The sequence below is a fragment of the Uranotaenia lowii genome, chromosome 2, assembly GCF_029784155.1.
Source record: "Uranotaenia lowii strain MFRU-FL chromosome 2, ASM2978415v1, whole genome shotgun sequence".
Taxonomy (NCBI): Eukaryota; Metazoa; Arthropoda; class Insecta; order Diptera; family Culicidae; genus Uranotaenia; species Uranotaenia lowii.
Window position 1 is genome coordinate 273711413 of NC_073692.1, and position 20254 is coordinate 273731666.

The window sequence follows — 20254 nt, forward strand, 5'->3', positions numbered from 1 at the left end:
TGCCGTGCTGATGAACATAGACTCCCAAGCGTTAAGGTGTCCAGGTTTGCGTACGCATTTTTTAAATTTGACATTTTCCCAGTCAATGGAATGGTCAAATTCTGTTGTGTGGGCGGCCACGCTCGATTCATTGATCCTTTTGTTTTCAACGGCATTCTTATGCTCTTTGGCCGCACTTTAAATTTACGGCGGGTTTGGCCGATGTAAATCGATGGACAACTCTTACATGGAATTTCGACGAATACATCAGCAGTGTAGGAAATTGGTTACGTTAATCGTCTTCAAGTAATCAGTCGGACATCGTCCTGTAGATGGGCAACATCGAGCCCGAAACCGGTCGACAAAAAAGGTAATTTTAAACCCTTTTTCCGTTAAGTAAGAACGTTAAGTGTCGTGTCCTGTAATACGTCGTGTGTTTTGTGTCTAGTAAAAGTTCTTACGTGAGCACATATCATTTAAAATGAGTGAACTTTTTCCAAGACCGTAACTTCGTATCTTTTTAGACAAAAAAGTTAATTGCTGTTGAAGGGATATATCTTTTCACACTGATAAACAATAAATTCAATTGACATCACTGCAGAGTGCCTACACACAAAAAAAAAGCATAGTAAAATTACTAAATCCGTGGTTTAAACGAACAACAGGCGATCATATTTTTGAGTCAAATATGTTTTGTTGTTTATAATACCTTACGCATAGCTATTTTACCATGTGCTCAATTTGGCTGCGCATAGTAAATTCGACTGCGTTTTAGTAAAATTGTCAATGAAATGATGCATTGTTTTACTTCGTCCCTAGTAAAATTAATATGTTTCATGATGAAACTAGTATGTGTTATGATAAAGATTAGGAGGAGCGGGGAGCTTGATTTAGTAAATTACTATGTATAGTAGTAAAATAGTAAAATTACTATGTATGTTTGTTTGTTTATTTGCATGCATGCATTATGACATTATTTGAAACATGAAAATTCACACTTCCGACACACATCGGTCAATGTTAGTGTGTTCTCCCGATGTTCTGGAATGATTTTCAAAGTTATGTAACTATAAAGCAGCTCAAAATTAGTTTTTTTTACAAACGGGTTTGATGATTAATGATCCTGAATTAGTGTAAACAACAAGAATGTTTACCATAGTAAAATTATCATACGCACTTATGTTTTTGAGTCAAATATGTTTTGTTCTCAAAAGTACGATGTGCGTAGTATTTTGTTAATATGAATTGGTGCCACAATGTCAAAATTACTTTGCGGACGGTAGTTGTGATAGAAATTATGATGAAATTATCATGACCATAGTATTTTCGACAACAAACATTGAGAGTTATCGAAAATTACCAGGTACATAGTAATTTCAATATTGTTTCATGCGCACTTTCACAAAATCGATGTTAAACTTTTCGTGGTTGAAAATACTATAGCGCTGATATGGTAAAATTATCATGACAGCGTCTTTGGGATGACCACTCAATTTTTTTCCGTGTAGCGAGGTATTGCGTGACTACTTTTCATGCAATACTTCGCGAGGCTCAAGCAGTGATGTTAATTGAATTTATTGTTTATCAATGCGAAAAGACATACCCCTGTTAAACCGCTAATAACTTTTTTTTCCTAATCAGATACGAAGTTGCAGTCTTCGACAAAGTTGTTCAGCGGAAAATTTCCTTGAGAAATTTTATAAATTGGCACAAAACCATCAACTGGCTCGGTTACACAGACGAAACAAAAATGATGTTGATTTTTCAGTACAAAATATTCAATTTTCCTATACAAAACTAAAAGTTCAAGTTTACTCACGTAAACGCTAATTAAAAATTCTGCAAAAAATCATGGATGAGTTTTGGACCAAGACTGTAACTTATAAAATCCCGGCAAGCTAGCTCAGTAGCATGAGACTTCTCGAGCTGGGTCTCAGAGTCGGCTTACTACTGGGTAATCGGAGGACCTACGCGAACAAACTTTACACAAAATACTATCACAATTCTTTCACAATAATTACAACAATTAATTTGAATTAGGGAAAATGAATTTATTAAAACTAAACGAAACTTTGATTTAAAAAGAACTTTTCAACTTGTACTTGCTTTATTTTGGACTTTTAGTGAGTGTTGTGTGGGTGTGGGTGTGGTATTAAGTTGATGGGACGTACCGGTACGATTTCTGCTGCTGGTTCTGCTGTGACGGCTGCTGCTGAAGTTGCCTGGTGCCCCTTTCTCGCTCAAGCCGGCTTGTTGTTTTTGGCTGGATTGACGTTGCAAGTTCTTCCTCCCACATGGGAGTAAAGACAGCTGGTCCACAGATTACTTTGGATTCTGGGACACGTGGCTAGGCGGTCTATTTTCGAGTTAGCCTCCTGACTCGAAATGATTTTGGAGCTGGGTCAGGAGAATTACAGGCGTCTCCTCTCGTTGACGCGATCGGTTCGGCCCAGGAACTGGCCAGAGTGACCGAACCGAGAGAGGCCTCCTTTGCGGTTAGGGCTTAGCCCGATGTATGTTCTCCTTAACGATTATGGCCCTCGGGCCAGAGAACTTCTAGGTCCTTCTACGGTTAGACGTAGCAGATCTTAGACCTGCTAGGCCGACGCGTGTGCAGTCCTTGGACACTCCCAAGGAACCAACTGATAGGGTAAAATTAGCGAAATTATCCTACCAAAGCCACTTCAAACTTATTAAAAATAAAGTTTTGCTCCGATGATGTTGAGCACACGCACGCCTGAACTCGAATGACCCTCTTCTTCCGGATGTGGGTCTTTGCCGCTTTTTTTTTGTATGCTTGGGCGAGGCGAATTATTCCAGGCGAGGCGAAATGTTCCAGGCAAAGGCGAGGCGAAACATCCATGTTCGCCTTCCAGGCGACGGCTAGGCGAACACCCACTTGCATCAACCTGTTCATACCACCCCTCACAAAAGCGTTATACACAATTTATTTACATAATTAAAATTACAAAATTTACGATCAACAAAAAAAACTAAAATGGAAAAATAAATTAAGAACCGTGAAAGCATACAAATAAATTAAAACAAATTGCACCCGTTAAAAAAACAGAGATGCTTTGTAACTGAACGGTTACAAGACGAAGCTTTTTAGACCCCAGAGTTTGAGAAATTCAAAAATGACCCCAAATCGACTCAGTCTATTCTAATATATCTTACAAGTAATGATACATTTCGTGTTACTAAATCTAAATTAATTCGTTTCCTTTAGAAATATTGAAAAATTTTGAAATACTAAGAATTCAAATTCAAGTTTTCAAAGTATAAGTGGCTATTTTTTAACTTCAATGGCTTCTTAAAAAATCTACGATAATCCACAGGTAATCATACCACTGGGACATCAAATGAGAAAAAAAATGTTTCTTTTCTAAAAACATGCTATTTTCACGATATGTATATACTAAAAAAGTGGATAGCTTGCAACAAACATTGTTTTAGATAAAAAAAAATCGCATTAAACGTATGAAAATTTATAATTTTTGATAAATTTGGGATGCCATAAAGGTCATTACGCATTAAAAACCAATAGCAGTAAGTTTTGGTTCTGTTAAAACTAGTTTTAATATTTTTTTTTTCTGAATGTAAGGATGCTACGTCATAATAATAAATGTTTGAATAAGTGAAATATTAATGGAAAACAATCACATTTCAGCATATGGACATAATATTTACAAGGTATCCCAGACAGCTAATCCAACTATGAAAAAACTATTTAAAAAAAACGTGGTGAATGTCTGAAAAATATTTGTACGGACGCAGGATTGCGTTCTTAGTATCCCACGAAATTGGGTCCCAAACGGCGCCGAAGGATTCGGAATAGCAGGAACAACTTTGGTTATCAACTTGACCAGCGATGGCGGAGCAGAATAAAGGCCGAGAAACGAATCGATATTTCGGGAGCAAAAAGAACGTCCGTTCGCGCGAACAGGTTTTGAAAAGTGATTTTATTGAGGCATAAATAAATATACATGTCACTTATGTATATACTAGTATTGGAATTCACTTATCACTTTTTCGTCATGTTTTTTCTCACTCTTAAATTCGTGTGAGTGTGTTGGCAATTCAATGTTTTGTGTTGTGTGTTGTGTGAAATTGTGTTTGGTGAAATTCATGTTTTATGTGTACTATTTACAAAGAAGACCTTAATATGTCTATTTCACTTAACATTTTTCGAATTATCGTATTTCTTTGCATTTTGTTTGTAATTCATTGATGTCTTCGTATTTTATCGTCATTATTTGTTGTGGGCCGCTGTTCGTTGTGACCGCGCCGGAACAATATTTTTACACCAACATTGTTGGTATATTTATCTATTGACTACTAGGACGTGGCCGGCGCCGTTAATGATGTTCAAGGAGAGTGCATCAGTGTTGTACACTGAGAATGTGTTGCTAATCCCAAGCGCCTTTCTTTTGACCTCTGTGCAAAATTGGTGGCCTCAGTCAATCACGGAGTAGCAACCATTGGTGACGTGGAATTTGTTCTACCGAACCACACCAAAGATCGTGGAGTTTGAAATGTTTTTCACTACAAATTTCAAAATAATTATATTCGTCATTAAGAACAGTTTTTAAGCCTTTCGGGTTCTATCCCGATCAGAAGAGCATATCAAAATAATAACTCAAACGTATCTCACCAAGATATTTACATCTGATTCAGTTATAATTAAGTACTCAAAATTTTCGATTTTAAGTTTCTCTAATCTGAATTATATCTTATTCTGATTGACAAACTTGAATGGGGTTGAGCTCATATTCAATAATCAAGATTTTTTTCGGATTGTCCTAAAATAAAATGATTATATCTTATTTTGATATACGTACAACTTTTTCTGAAACACGGACATCGAAGTCAACGGCCCAAACCGTACATTAATGAGTTTTGCTCAACAGATCCTTAAAATTGGATTCAATTTTTGGGAAACCAAAAATTGAACATTGTTTTAGCAAATAATATGGTTTATTGACATTTCACTATAAATTTTTCTTGAAGTACTCATATCTTGATAAGTTATAATTTTGATAGGTTTAATTCTGCCCAATATCAAACTATGCTATCTGAACGAGATATAATCTTGAAAGGAGCATATCTAAAATTGATATAATTTAGCTACGATCACATAGATTTTTTGATATAATTTGAGATATTTTAACATCCTACGAGTACTGAATAATAACTCATTTAGGTAGGAAAAAAATAGTATCAAAATATCTCATCTTGATATAATTTAGTTTTTCCCTCCTGATCGGGATTATAAGGAAGGATATGAGTAGTCAAATAATCTGAACTAAGCCAGCTAATCCAACGAATTTTTATGTATTTACCAATAAGTGACTTCATTGCCGTTTTTCGGAATAGTTATGATATTTTTCGCATAGAAACCAGGTCTGGCTTTAGAATTGACGTTTGTGATGAGAACCGCTGATCGTATTTAACTTGGAACAACGTCGTAACTCGAAGCAGTCCCTCTGCTAATGGGTTGAATGAAGCGAATGAAAAGAAAAGCTGTTTCTTCCACTTCTACATTCTTCGTCCGTTCATCCGGTGTTTATTTGTCCGTCCGCCCTAAGATTCTCCCCCATCACTTTGACTCGGCAATGGAAGAGTGATATTTTGATGATTATTTGCTAAAAATTATAGGGTTAAACTCGGTGAGTACTTTCCATTTTCCTCGAGAGGGGGGCGGCTCAGTCACATGTTCCATATCCGAACCGAACGCCTTGAAAGCAATGGCAGAAGCAGGTAGTCGTCGTACGTATGCATTCGAGAGCATCATCATATGGAACGTGTTTTGAATGCGAAGTGCTTTTGCATACCGCCCAGAGTTTTTCCTAGGGAAATCTGCGTGTTGAATGGGGAAAATACATACACACAACGGCAGTGTATTATGAGGAAGTGTACCGGAATGGGATCGCATTGCATCGAGAGTAAGGTACCGATGTAAGGAAAACAAAAACGTGAATTCGAATTCGAAATGGAACTTTATTTAGGTTCAGCAAATCCACCATAAAGATGTACATTGCTTAAGCCATTTCTAAGGAGTTTTTGGAAAATCAAATAGGTATTTTTCTCGGTTCAATAAAATTATTTGATGAAAACACATTTTTAAAAAAAATTGATTAAGTTTCAATGAAAAGCCGCAACGGTTTAAGTTCACCGTTTTAATCTTCCCGCACCGTCCGGATCAATATGACGCGGAGCATACCGTAAACTGGGGAACTTTGATCATTTTTTTCATTCATTTTTAAATATTTTGGAAGGGGTTGCCTTTTCGTAATACCTGAAAGTTTTTAAACACTTACTGAGGTGAGGAGTGATCTTTGATTGCAGTAAATTCAGACGACATTGGTGATAATAATTAAATGTTTTTTACAAAACCAGCTTTCGATTTTCGGGGTAACGTGCATCAACATCTTCAAAATTATTGTTTTGGTGCCATTTAGCACTGAAGGCTTTAACATTAATTTTCGTTAGGACTAAACTGATTTGTTCAACGTTTTTTTTTTCTAAAACATTTATAATCAATAGATGGACAATGTTGCTGCATACATCTAGGGGTAAAAATTATTAACATTTCTCAATTTTTTTGGCCTTAAAAACAAATGAATTTTGCCTTCATGCAATTCCCTACCCGAGCAGACATTAATGGCAAAATTTTAGCAAATTTTGCTATCACGCCCTGAGAGCCAAATGTGCTCTCATTTTGCTTGACATAAGGTGGTACACAGCAAAAATGAGAGCACAAATTTTCATACATGGTTAGCATAGTGATACCTTATTTTGCTAAAACTGAGACCTTAACTACACCTCGTTTTTTGAGAGCTTAGAGAGCATAAGGATGCCAATATAAGACATCAATTAATTTTCAATAACAGCAATATTTGGCATAATTATGCTTTCATTTTTTTTTAAATGACAGTAAAATTAGGTGTAGTTAAGATCTCAAGACAAGTAGAATTCAGCATTACTTTCTATCGGGGTATGCAAATTTTTATTTTATTTTTTGTTGTGTATCACCTTAAGTCAACCAGAACAAGTTCAAATTTGATTGTCAAGGTGTGATAGCAAAATTTGTAACCAAAAACGCCCTTAGTTATGCAACGTGTTTACAATTTACATAAATACCATTCGAATTTATTTTAAAGTTAATCGGATTTCAATCAGCAAAAATAAATAAGGATTCATAAAAAAGTGTATGAGAAAACAAGAATTGCAAAAAAAAAGATTTATACAACATGCGCGAAAATGTGTTTCGTATTGCATCTATGCACATATGTAAAAAATATCCAGCAATTGTTAACAAAATATTTTGAATCACATTTAGCATTCTTTTATAAACATTCATACTTTCAGATATTCATTAAAAATACGTTAAGCGATTTAGATTTGAGTTGAAAATATTTGAGAATTTATTTTACAGCTATCTTTTAATAGAAAAAAGCAACTCCAATTTGAAAATAGAACTTTTCCGTCAAGTTCGAAGCCCAAATGTTATGGATCTTATGATAATCGCTTAGAAAGATCATAATTCGTTATAAAAAACGCCTTAATGTACACAAAGTCATGATGGTATATAAAACACAGATTATTTTCATCTTTAATTTTATTTCGTAGTCTATCAAAAGGCGTTTTGAATGTCAAATTGACTTATATGGAAAACTGTTATACCACCAAAAAGATTCATAATAACATGACATCATAAATTGTCATGCACAGTTTTAGATCTTAAGAGATTTAGAATTAGGCGCGACCGCTAACGTTAGACAATTAAACAAGTAAACCATTGTAATGAACGTATGAACAAAAAAAATCTGCGCTTAATAAAACTAAAATTTAAGCTTATTGTGATACAATCACTGCGCATAGCTATCTAATGTCCGCGGGAAGGTAGTACAACTTCCTTTCGTCTATGGAAACATGAATCGGCTACAGTTCACTTACCTTGCACCTTTGACGGAAGCAGGCTACACGGTTCGGTCTGGTTGTCACCTTCCAGGAACACCGGGGCGAGGGATTCTAACGACAATGTTGGAAACGAACAACTGCATTCACTATTCTTACATCATCCGTTTGACATGTGGAACATCGGATTCCACAGCGTGTCCGGATCTTTTGTGTGTTCCTAAAAACAAATTATTTAGTAATTTTTTTTCAAATAAAATAAAATACTTTTGCATCCTGGTCGAAGTGCATAGCATTTCGATTACTTCTCCGGTTGTTTTATGAAAGGTGACTCCAGAATTAGGAATACTCGGTACCTCTTTCACAAGCACATTCCTGCTCCGTCCCAGGCAGAGTCCACTCATTGTTGAAGGAAGGCGACTCATTTCGTCAGCAATCTGCACGGTCACTTTGCCCATGTTGCTGGAGTCTCACTGTCAAATTGTACCTCCGGAAGTTGTTATTGGGCAAGTGGGAAGTAAACAGCATTCGGAACAGCAATCATGTTATCATAACTTCTCAATTAACGCTTCACTAAACTCGCAATACTGTACGTGACCGAATTTTTACTTTTTACACCGTTTACTTGCGATCCGAAAAATTAACGACCGAGAAACATAAACAAAACAAACAAATGACAGATCTGGAAAACACTGAAAAAAATTACTTCGCTGTTCTTGAACAATTGGTGGAATCGTTTTTTTTTTTTTTCAAAAACCAAACAACAATAAATTTTCAACAGGTACTTCTTAGTTGCGAAAAAACATAATTGGTAAACATATAAATATTTTGAAAAAAAATTTAAGTTTTGGTTGCAGTTTAATGCAAGAATAGGGAGCAGTGTTTGTGATTTAATTCTGGCATTTCCACTGGCAGTTTTGTTTTTTTTTTCACGGGATTTTAATTGACTGTTCAATCATTCATCCTGGTATCCATTTTGATTCATCGTTTGCTCTTCACTCTTTTATTTCGAAATGATAGCATTTTTTTTTATTGATTTCACTCATTCCGACTGAAAGCACTTTTTTTATCTTAAAAAACTGTTTCTTAAAAAGTTCATAACAAAACATTTGTTATTTTTAAAATGTTTTAAAATATTTGAAGGTTTTTTTTCCTTTCGTACCGCATACGTAAGCGTAGTACGAGATAAAAGACAACGCATTGTACGTTTTTTTTTATATAAATATCTGCATAAATATACAGTGAAGCCTTTTAGGAGGTAGAAAATGAAATATGTTTCCAAAATAGAAAACTTCAAAATTTCAAATCCTTGAATTTAATAGAGTTTAATATATTAAATATTTATCTAACCCTCCAAAGCTGGCCGTAAATGTTGACTAAATTAGTTGATTTAAGATTCATTGTGTCAGTAATTTATTCTAGTTCCTCAATATTTCAAAATAAAGTCGGTATGTTTAGCCAGGTTATCAAAAATTGGTTTCAAATATAAAAAGTCTAGAAAAATAATTTTATTTTCAAAATATTTAGAACTTTTGATAGCATTGTTATATTTAAGTGCTTCATTGATTTTTGTTAAGAATAAATCTTTCCAACGATGTATAAATATAATGAGGTCCAATGTTAGTTTTGACAGCAATCTCAAATCTCCCGGTAGAAAAAAAAATATTGCTTCAAAAAATGACATTAAACTTTTGCATTGCTTCGCTGTACATCATTTATGCATGAATCGATTTTTAAAACTAAAATTTTATTTTTTTTCGGTAATTTGATTATTGTTTTCATAGGATATATACTAAGTCTCTCAAAAATCGCAGTTCTGCAGTATATTGGAATGATAATTGAAATTTGTGCTTTGGGTCATATTGATCCGAACAGCTTCGGAAGGTTCAAGATGTACCAATTTAAACTTTTGCTGACCAGTTCATAAGAAATCGTCAGAGTAGTAAATTTTTCTGTCATTTTTATGTCAATTGCTTTTTAAGATAAAAAAATTATGTTATGATGCTTACTTTTGTTGATGGATGATTTTGGCTCAAATTATGTCATCTTTTGATTTTTTTTAAATTTTGTTTGTTAAAAATAATTATGTATAGCTTAATGATGCCAAGTTTTTCTATCACCGAAAAATCAACACTAAATTATGCTATCAGTATGCTGTTGATACCTCATTTTAGTCTTAAAAAGCTATAAATTGAAAATTATTTAAACCTTACTGATGCCTTGTTTTGATATCATGAAAAATATCATACCAAATGATGCTATCAATTTGATATTGATACCTTATTCTGGTTTCAATTTGCTATCAATTTGGGCATCAAAGTCTGCTCGGGTAGGTCTTCGCACACTGTTCCCATGTCAAATTTAACCATTTGATAGGGTTTCAGCCATTTTTACTTTACGGGCTTTCTCATAGTAAATAGCCGTTTTTTTTCAATATCCAAAAATTATCACCAAATGATCCAAAAATAACACTTAAACTGAACCTCAACAAAGGAAAAAGTTGAACTTTCACTTAAAACAACCCATTTGCTCCTAAATGCTTAAATTTGATCAGGAGAGATGTTGGTTTGTGAGCCTTCGAAAAACCAGATATTTTAAGATTTTAAAATTACATTTTAAATAATGTCAAAAATCTTCTAATAAAAATCAAATTTAGCTTATTTGTTACTCAATTTATATGCTTTCAAATGTAGTAAACAGTTTGCAAATATATTAAATTTTAACTTAGTTAATGATGATTATCAGCAAAAATTTCATGTTGATCAAAGTTACCCCGATTATCCAATTTCCCCTAGTTAACGGTACTTTAAAGTTATCATAACTCGTGAAAAAAACTCGTAAGTTTGTCTATGTTTACCATTAACATTTTATAAGCTTCAACTGATAATCAGAACGAAGACAGCTTAAAAGTTCCACCATTATTTAAACTGGTTTATGCCCGTCCCTTATTTAAATATTTTGAAATGCACCTCGTCATGATCTTTACTGCCTTTCTGTGAAAAACCGTCGGAAAACCGAATATAGCAAAGAAAATTAGGTATATTTTTCATCAACAGCTATTTATTTACTATACATTATGCATCATAAGCTTGTTTTTGGTCGTACTCTTTATTTTGTAAAATTTTACGAAATGTAATCGTTTTTTTTAATTGATAGACATTTAAACAGAGAAAATAATTTATTTCTTTCCATCCTTGACGTTTGTGTTTTTTTCAAATGCAATTATTCGTAAAGAATGCTGATCAGAGTTCCCTAAATTTGTATGGGAAATTCAAAACCTGTAAAATGTTATGCGCTGCAGGTTCATATTTATCCTAGGTCTAAAACAAGGTTCCATGCCAATTTTGAGCCAGATCGGACCATGGGAAGGGTTCGCTCAACGAGCCTGAAGCTTGTATGGGATTTTGAGACATTTTGATCGGGAGGTTTGATTCTCCCCTAAAGTTTTGCCTGGACTACTCCTCGAATTGTCACGTGAATATTATCCACAACCAAATATTTAAAACAAATCTGAGATTTCACAATCTAACGCAACAAATAAATCTAAATCGGTCATGATTTTACGAAATAGCATGCATTTCAGATTGAGTGTTCCGGTCGGGGTAGTTGAACATATTGACGCCTAATTAACAGTGGTGAATATCATCCTTTAAAATGTCCGCCCATTTTTGTAGCCTAATAACTTTGTTATGCTAACTTTAATCGAAATGCATTTTTCGAATGAAATATTTGACATAACTTAGGCTTTAAGAAAACCCGTTTTCAAAAGAAAGCGCCAAAAAAGAACAGAGTTATTGATAAAAACTGGTTTTTCAAGTTTCCCCCAATGCCGTTTGTAGAAAACTTTGATTTTCTCGTTCATTAAAGGGTTAGCCAGGTTTCCTACCGCGCACAGTGGTTTTAAACTCGAAAAACGTGATGGCTTTTTGATGCCATAGATATCAAAATAGCTTAATGACATGTTCCTCAATGTTTCATTATTTTTAATTGCGCATATTTTGCCATTATTATTTTTCTGATCGATTCACCTAAAAGTGAGATATTTTTTTTATTTTCTGAATTTGTCATCCAATCAAAATGATGTGTTCAGAAAACTTGTAGACAATACAATTTTTAAAAACTTTGTTAATGACTTTGAAGCTCTATCTTTCAAAACAACAGATTTATAGACATTTTTCTAAAAACTAACCTAAAAAAACGAAATTTTCGTTTAACTTTTTTCAAAGCGACTTTCGAGTCTTATTTTATATGAGAGAGTTGTAACAATTGTAAAAGTGCACAACTTCATTGAAGGTGTCAAGTTTCTATCTTGACGTTAAATGGTACTTTTTGTGTAATTACGTTTTAAAATTGCATATTTTCATTGATCCATATCTCTAAAAGTTGCAAATTTATGAAAACAAAATGATATGCATTTGAAAGGAACATTCTTGAGCTTTAATGAACATATAATTTCATTTGTATGTATCAGGTTTTACTACTAAAATCATTTATCTGAAAGATGGTAGTTTTGAAGTTTTTGTTAAGCCAGCCTGGCAATCTCTTGCTGTTTAGCAAAAGGAAGGATGAAATCTTCTTTTTTTTCTATTCCTACCGTTGACAAGTGAAGACGATGGTTCTTAATTTGTTAAGATTGAAGAGTTGGCCCTATCTAGAAGCGTTAGTTCCATTATAGTTAGTAAATCATTTATCTAAAAGAAGGTAGTTTTGAAATAATGGGCATTTTGCGCATTTTATCGACACACATCTTTAAAAATGTTGTCCTTTCAACACGAAAGTGGCATAGATGCATGATTTTGTAACCTTTAGTTTTCATGGTTTTCTTTAAAGTTTTTTCTTAATTTATATAGTTTTATTTTTGGTTGAATAGTTGTGGAAGAGAGTAAATTAGAATGAAATATTAAAATTAATATTCATGATCTTCTTCTTCTGATTGTTCTAAATCAAGCATTTAGTTTGCATCGGCAACAAACGAAAAATGGTTAGGTTTTATTACGCTTGTTATAATAGGGTCCGAAGATTCGAGCATTCGATGCATAAGGTCGATGTTTGTTGCTTGCCTTAAAAATTTTCGAGTGTGATGTTCTCTAAAATTTCGAATATCCTTATTCCTAGACTCTTGAACGTCTTCGGATAATTGCCCAATGGGTATTAAAAAAGGTTTCACGATTTGAGCCCCATGAAATAAAATTTTGTGAGCTGCTGCGGGAATATATGTAAAACCACGGATATAAATTGACTAGTTTTATGACCGTTTCCTAAAAAAACTTATCGAATTTTTCCACATTTATTTTCAGGCCAGAAGCAAAAACTTGCAGAATAACACCGCATCGTTGGATGACTTCCAAATCTATACCTTAAATATTAAATGTTAATACAGAAAATACAAATCGTACTGATTTGATTTCTGTAGACTTTTCAGATTCTTGAAAAAAAAAACCCTTGCTGTATTGCCATCAGTTCTTTCAGATAAATGATTTAATAATTATAATGGAACTAACGTTTCGAGACTGGGCCAACTCTTTAATCTTAACAAATTAAGAACTGTCGTCTTCACTTGTCAACGGTAGGAATAGAAAAAAAGAAGATTTCATCCTTCCTTTTGCTAAACAGCAAGAGATTGCCAGGCTGGCTTAACAAAACTTTCAAAACTACCATCTTTCAGATAAATGATTTTAGTTGTAAAACCTGATACATACAAATGAAATTATATGTTCATTAAAGCTCAAGAATGTTCCTTTCAAATGCATATAATTTTGTTTTCATAAATTTGCAACTTTTAGAGATATGGATCAATGAAAATATACAATTTTAAAACGTAATTACACAAAAAGTACCATTTAACGTCAAGATAGAAACTTGACACCTTCAATGAAGTTGTGCACTTTTACAATTGTTACAACTCTCTCATATAAAATAAGACTCGAAAGTCGCTTTGAAAAAAGTTAAACGAAAATTTCGTTTTTTTGAGGTTAGTTTTTAGAAAAATGTCTATAAATCTGTTGTTTTGAAAGATAGAGCTTCAAAGTCATTAACAAAGTTTTTAAAAATTGTATTGTCTACAAGTTTTCTGAACACATCATTTTGATTGGATGACAAATTCAAAAAATAAAAAAAATATCTCACTTTTAGGTGAATCGATCAGAAAAATAATAATGGCAAAATATGCGCAATCAAAAATAATGAAACATTGTAGTTTTAAACCACTGTGCCGCGTCTCGTAGAACCTGCGAAAGTACACTATTCTCCATTCTTTCTTAACGCGGTTTGAACTGCTCCGACACTCACACAATTTTCCTAAGATAGTTTTTTGATTGAAAAACCACTTACAGTACCCCATTTGTGCACAATCCGTTTTTTTCTGCTCGGGAATAAGGCGCGCTTTTCTAGATTTCTTCGCAAAAAAGATAAAAACTGACAACGTTTACTTCATTTGAATGAAAATAACAGTACGCACACGCTTTATTTTTAAACTCAAAACTTTTTTAAACTACTTAAAGTTTTGGTTCAAAACAGCACTTCGGTGGCATCCCTCAATTTTGAGTTTGACTGGGCAATAGCAAAACTAAGTTCTGATAGGCATACTCAATACTAAGTTCGGCAGCCGAACTCGAATTTATCCTTATTTTCGAGGGTAGCTTATTTTCAGGGAATAAAAGGATGATTAAAATTTGTTGTACCCGGTACATTGCATTGCAATTACAGAGCGGTGGAAAGTTTTGACACTCCCGGTCAAAGAAAACTTTCGGATGTTACTTCCCACCGGAAGTAAACAACATCCGGAAGTTTCCGGACATTCCAAGCCGCTCATCATATGATGACAATGACGGACAGAATTTTACGCTGACACGGTGAACATGCATTTGATTATAAAGTTCCTTCATAGTCTTCCAGTAATTGTTCCGGAACGACAAAATTTTGCGACGTGTTCGTTGGTTGCTGTTCCGGTTCAGACTGAACTCGCTAAGTGTTTTCAGTCCAACAAAGAGAGTTCAATTTTTAGTTCATAAGGTCGAACTCAGCTTTGATCCCTCGCCAAAGGAAAAAAAGGGATCAATTTTGAGTTTGCAGTTCGAACTCCGTTTTGATCCATCGCAAGGAGGAAAAAGGGTACTTAACTTTAAGTTCATAGAATCGAATTATGTTTTGAACCTCGGTCATGTCGTACTTTTCCATTTCATTTCACTTTATTTTTGCTAACCTTTCTTCAAAACCAACCTTACTTGCAAAGAATCGTTAATAGACTGAAGCACGATGTACAACTTTTTCTTTTCCTAAGAAAATATACGGTTCTCTCGCTCTTACAAAAGTTTCGTCAAATTCTACACGTTAAATTGGGTATGGTGATTTATTTCTACAATATATTCAACGTGTAAATATAAATTAAACATTTCCTGCATTCCAATCTATCTATAAGCTCCTATACTCACTACATTACTACCCGTCTCTACTCTTGAATTTTGTTAGTGAACTACCTGTCTTAAAATTTCTATCCGATTCTAATCAAAGAGATCAGAGATAATATGTACTGAATCTTCCACATTTTTTGAAATTATCTTCATATATTTTTTTTTGATTTATTATTGGTCTATTCTTTTTTTAACCAGCTTATCTTGCCCTTTTTTATCTCCTTCTTTTTGATATATTTATTTTTTTTTAAATTATTTTTTTGTTCACAACTTTACTGTTTTATCACTCTATTTTCTAATTAATCACTTAGATCTGTTTGATTTTCTTTGCATATTTATTATTCTAATATTTTCTCTGTTATCTCTTAACCTGTTTCACATACTCTCTTGTCATTCTGCTTTTTTTTTCTCTTCTTCTTATTTTTTATTTATCAAACCGATTTATTCTTTCTATCATTGTTCATATTCATATTCAAATTTCATCTAACACAGTTGGATTCATTTCTCTACAAAAAAAAATTGTTCATATTGTTCACGCTTTTATCGTTTTTATAATTCTTTTTACTTTTTTTTAAGTTTAATGCTTATTTTTCTTCTTTATTATTTCTTTTTTTGCCACTCTTCTTTCTTGAACCATTTCTTATAATATCTGTGTTTAATTTTTTACATCTATTTTCTCATCTCCATCTTACTTCGCTTCTTCATTTCCCTGCTGTTTTATTTTCTCTGCTTTAGTCTTTCCTTCCTCGTTTCTGATAAGCTCTTTTTTTTGCTGTTTTCTTCACAACTATTTCTCTCTTCCTTTTTCTCATATTTTTTTTTTTTTACTTCTAGTCATTAGTAGATCGTTTATCCTATCGTATCCTCTTTTTCATCATATTATTTCAGTTAGCTTTATATTTTTCTATTTTTTTCATTCTAGCTGTTATCGGACCTATTTTAATTCATTCAATACTTTTTTTGTTCTTCTCTCTTTTCTTTTCTTAATCATTTCCATGTTTTCTTTTTTTTTTTCTCTCCTATTACGCTCTTATAATTTGCTACTTTTTTACTCGTTGTTTCTACCATCTTTTTGACAATTTTCTCTTTCTCATCCTCTCAATTTCAAATTTTGTTTCTATCCAATTCTGTAATCGGATGATAACTCCAAAGAGGTATGATTCTTTCATTCAATCTTCCAATTAGTACGGGAACAACATTAGAATATCCGAGTTCGTCAATCTGAAATTCTAATAGTTTAAATCCAGGTCTTTATCGCCATTTTAGAACTTGCCAATTCTCTCAATAAATTTGATCACATCAACTAATAAGTATTCTTAGTCTTGGATAAGTGGGGACAATATAAAAAAATATCCAAGAATTCCATCGGAACGTTAACCAATGATCAAGTGAACCAAGTCGTCTATCGGATTTTCCTAATCTTTCGTCGGATTTTCCTTGTCTTTCATAGGATTTTCCAATAATGATAAGAATCTTCCATCGAAAATGATTGGAGCCTTTAATCGGAATTCCAAAATTAACGAAGTCTTTCATCGGAAAAAAAGAAAAACTGATCCGAGTCTTTCATCGGAATTTCAAAGATAATCCGAGTCTTTCATCGGCATTCAAAATTATCCGAGTATTTCATCGGAATTTTAAAGATAAGCCGAGTCTTCCAACCCCCTGGAACCCCCTGGACAGGTGCTTTAGTCTTTCCTTCCTCGTTTCTGATAAGCTCTTTTTTTTGCTGTTTTCTTCACAACTATTTCTCTCTTCCTTTTTCTCATATTTTTTTTTTTTTACTTCTAGTCATTAGTAGATCGTTTATCCTATCGTATCCTCTTTTTCATCATATTATTTCAGTTAGCTTTATATTTTTCTATTTTTTTCATTCTAGCTGTTATCGGACCTATTTTAATTCATTCAATACTTTTTTTGTTCTTCTCTCTTTTCTTTTCTTAATCATTTCCATGTTTTCTTTTTTTTTTCTCTCCTATTACGCTCTTATATTTTGCTACTTTTTTTACTCGTTGTTTCTACCATCTTTTTGACAATTTTCTCTTTCTCATCCTCTCAATTTCAAATTTTGTTTCTATCCAATTCTGTAATCGGATGATAACTCCAAAGAGGTATGATTCTTTCATTCAATCTTCCAATTAGTACGGGAACAACATTAGAATATCCGAGTTCGTCAATTTGAAATTCTAATAGTTTAAATCCAGGTCTTTATCGCCATTTTAGAACTTGCCAATTCTCTCAATAAATTTGATCACATCAACTAATAAGTATTCTTAGTCTTGGATAAGTGGGGACAATATAAAAAAAATATCCAAGAATTCCATCGGAACGTTAACCAATGATCAAGTGAACCAAGTCGTCTATCGGATTTTCCTAATCTTTCATAGGATTTTCCAATAATGATAAGAATCTTCCATCGAAAATGATTGGAGCCTTTAATCGGAATTCCAAAATTAACGAAGTCTTTCATCGGAAAAAAAGAAAAACTGATCCGAGTCTTTCATCGGAATTTCAAAGATAATCCGAGTCTTTCATCGGCATTCAAAATTATCCGAGTCTTTCATCGGAATTTTAAAGATAAGCCGAGTCTTCCATCGGCATTCCATAATGATCCGAGTCTTTCATCGGAATTTCAAGATAATCCGAGTCTTTCATCGGCATTCCCAAATTATCCGAGTCTTTCATCGGAACTTCAAAGATAATCCGAGTCTTTCATCGGCATTCCCAAATTATCCGAGTTTTTCATCGGAATTTCTTAGATAATCCGAGTCTTTCATCGGCATTCCCAAATTATCCGAGTCTTTCATCGGAATTTTAAAGATAAACCGAGTCTTTCATCGGCATTCCATAATTATCCGAGTCTTTCATCGGAATTTCAAAGATAATCCGAGTCTTTCATCGGCATTCCAAAATTATCCGAGTCTTTCATCGGAATTTCAAAGATAATCCGAGTCTTTCATCGGCATTCCAAAATTATCCGAGTCTTTCATCGGAATTTTATCTGAAATATTTTACAGTCTTAAATGCCTAGTATTTATGATTCTTTGAAAGACTTCAACATTCGCATCAACACTTTTCACATCCAGAATCAATGAGTATTTAGCCGAGTTATACTTTTACATAAAAAAAACTCTCAAATCACTAACACATCACCTACCAGCTAACCTGGCAAAAACTACTGTGAAAAAAACATTATCCCGGTACATTTTCAACGCCTTCTGGAAGCTTGTTCGTTGTTAACTCCTACCACCACGTCATTGTCGTACTTTTCCATTTCATTTCACTTTATTTTTGCTAACTTTTCTTCAAAACCAACCTTACTTGCAAAGAATCGTTAATAGACTGAAGCACGATGTACAACTTTTTCTTTTCCTAAGAAAATATACGGTTCTCTCGCTCTTACAAAAGTTTCGTCAAATTCTACACGTTAAATTGGGTATGGTGATTTATTTCTACAATATATTCAACGTGTAAATATAAATTAAACATTTCCTGCATTCCAATCTATCTATAAGCTCCTATACTCACTACAGGTCATACTTAATTTTGAGTTAAAAAAAAGAGCGTGCAGCCAAAATTTGGTGGAACTCTACAGGATTTTTTAAATGACGGTTATTTTATAGTGTACTAGCTGATTTTACCCGGCCTTGCTCGGGTTCACGTATATAAATCGAAATAAGTCGTTTGACTTTTTGAAATTTTGAAAGCTTTTTGTTCATCATCATAACAAACTGGACCATGTTTGGCCATGTGAGCTTTGTAAGTTTTGTTAGTCTTATTAAAGATTTCATTGGTATTATTAGCAAAGTTTATCGTTTTCATATTATTGAATAACTAATAGTTTTAAAGTTTGCTAATAGAAATTTGAAATAATTTACCTTGAATGCTTATCCATTCTATCACGAAAAACTTTTCAACCTAAGGTTGCCCAGATTTATCCGGATTTGCTAGAACATATGAATAAACATTTGAGGTACGTCCGGTCTGACCCTGTTTCCCGGATTTTGTTGCAAAAAGCCCGGATTTTGCCCGGATTTATTCACATCATTTTTAAAACGTAACATAAACTCAGATTTTATAATTTTAATATTTTTTTCATTTTTACGTTCAAAAGAAGTTTTAAATGGCAAGTTTTAGAAATAATCATGACTCGTATTTGGAAGCTTGATATACAATTTAAAATCTGCTGATGCGGTTTGTTGAAAAAAAAAAATATTGCAAGTATATTTTTCGTTATTTACTGAATAATTCCGCGGTTTTAACCAAGATTGCCCGGATATTGCCAGGATATCGGTTTGAACATTTTGAAATTAAATGCTGGATTTGGCCAGGTTTTTCGATAAAATTGGCTGGATTTGTCTGGTCCCGATACGGCAATTCTGGCAACCTTATTTTACACTCACCTTTTTAAGGAAGCTTAAATTGAATTACTCTTTTTTCATCAAATGATTACTGTTTTTTAATCTTTTCCATGGGTTATCTAGTGAAAATCCAATGTATTAAGCTTGTAAACAAATGTAAACGACCTCTTTTTAAGATCTACCCGTAGAATGGGATACCTATTTCAGTTTCATTTTGTACTTTGAAATTTATAAATAGATTTCCGCTGAAACTTCATAAAAGACTTGATCTGCATGTTTTCAATGTGCTTTTTTTAGTTCTTATAATTAGATGGTAGAATCGGATACATCGATGATCAATAATAACTTAAAATTTAAAAATTTACAAATGAAATTGAATGGTATAAAACTAAAAATTTCAGATTTAATTACTAAAAGTCTCGTGCGTTGGATTTGGTTTTATTTTTTTGCATAAAATGAACGTTTAATTGTCTAATTCTCATTGTAAATTAAATTCCTAAACGGCAATCAAAGTGTAGAGGTCACATCCTTGAACTTACAACCTTCAGTTTTATAATTTTTTTCCCTATAAGAAGTTCCAAAATTATG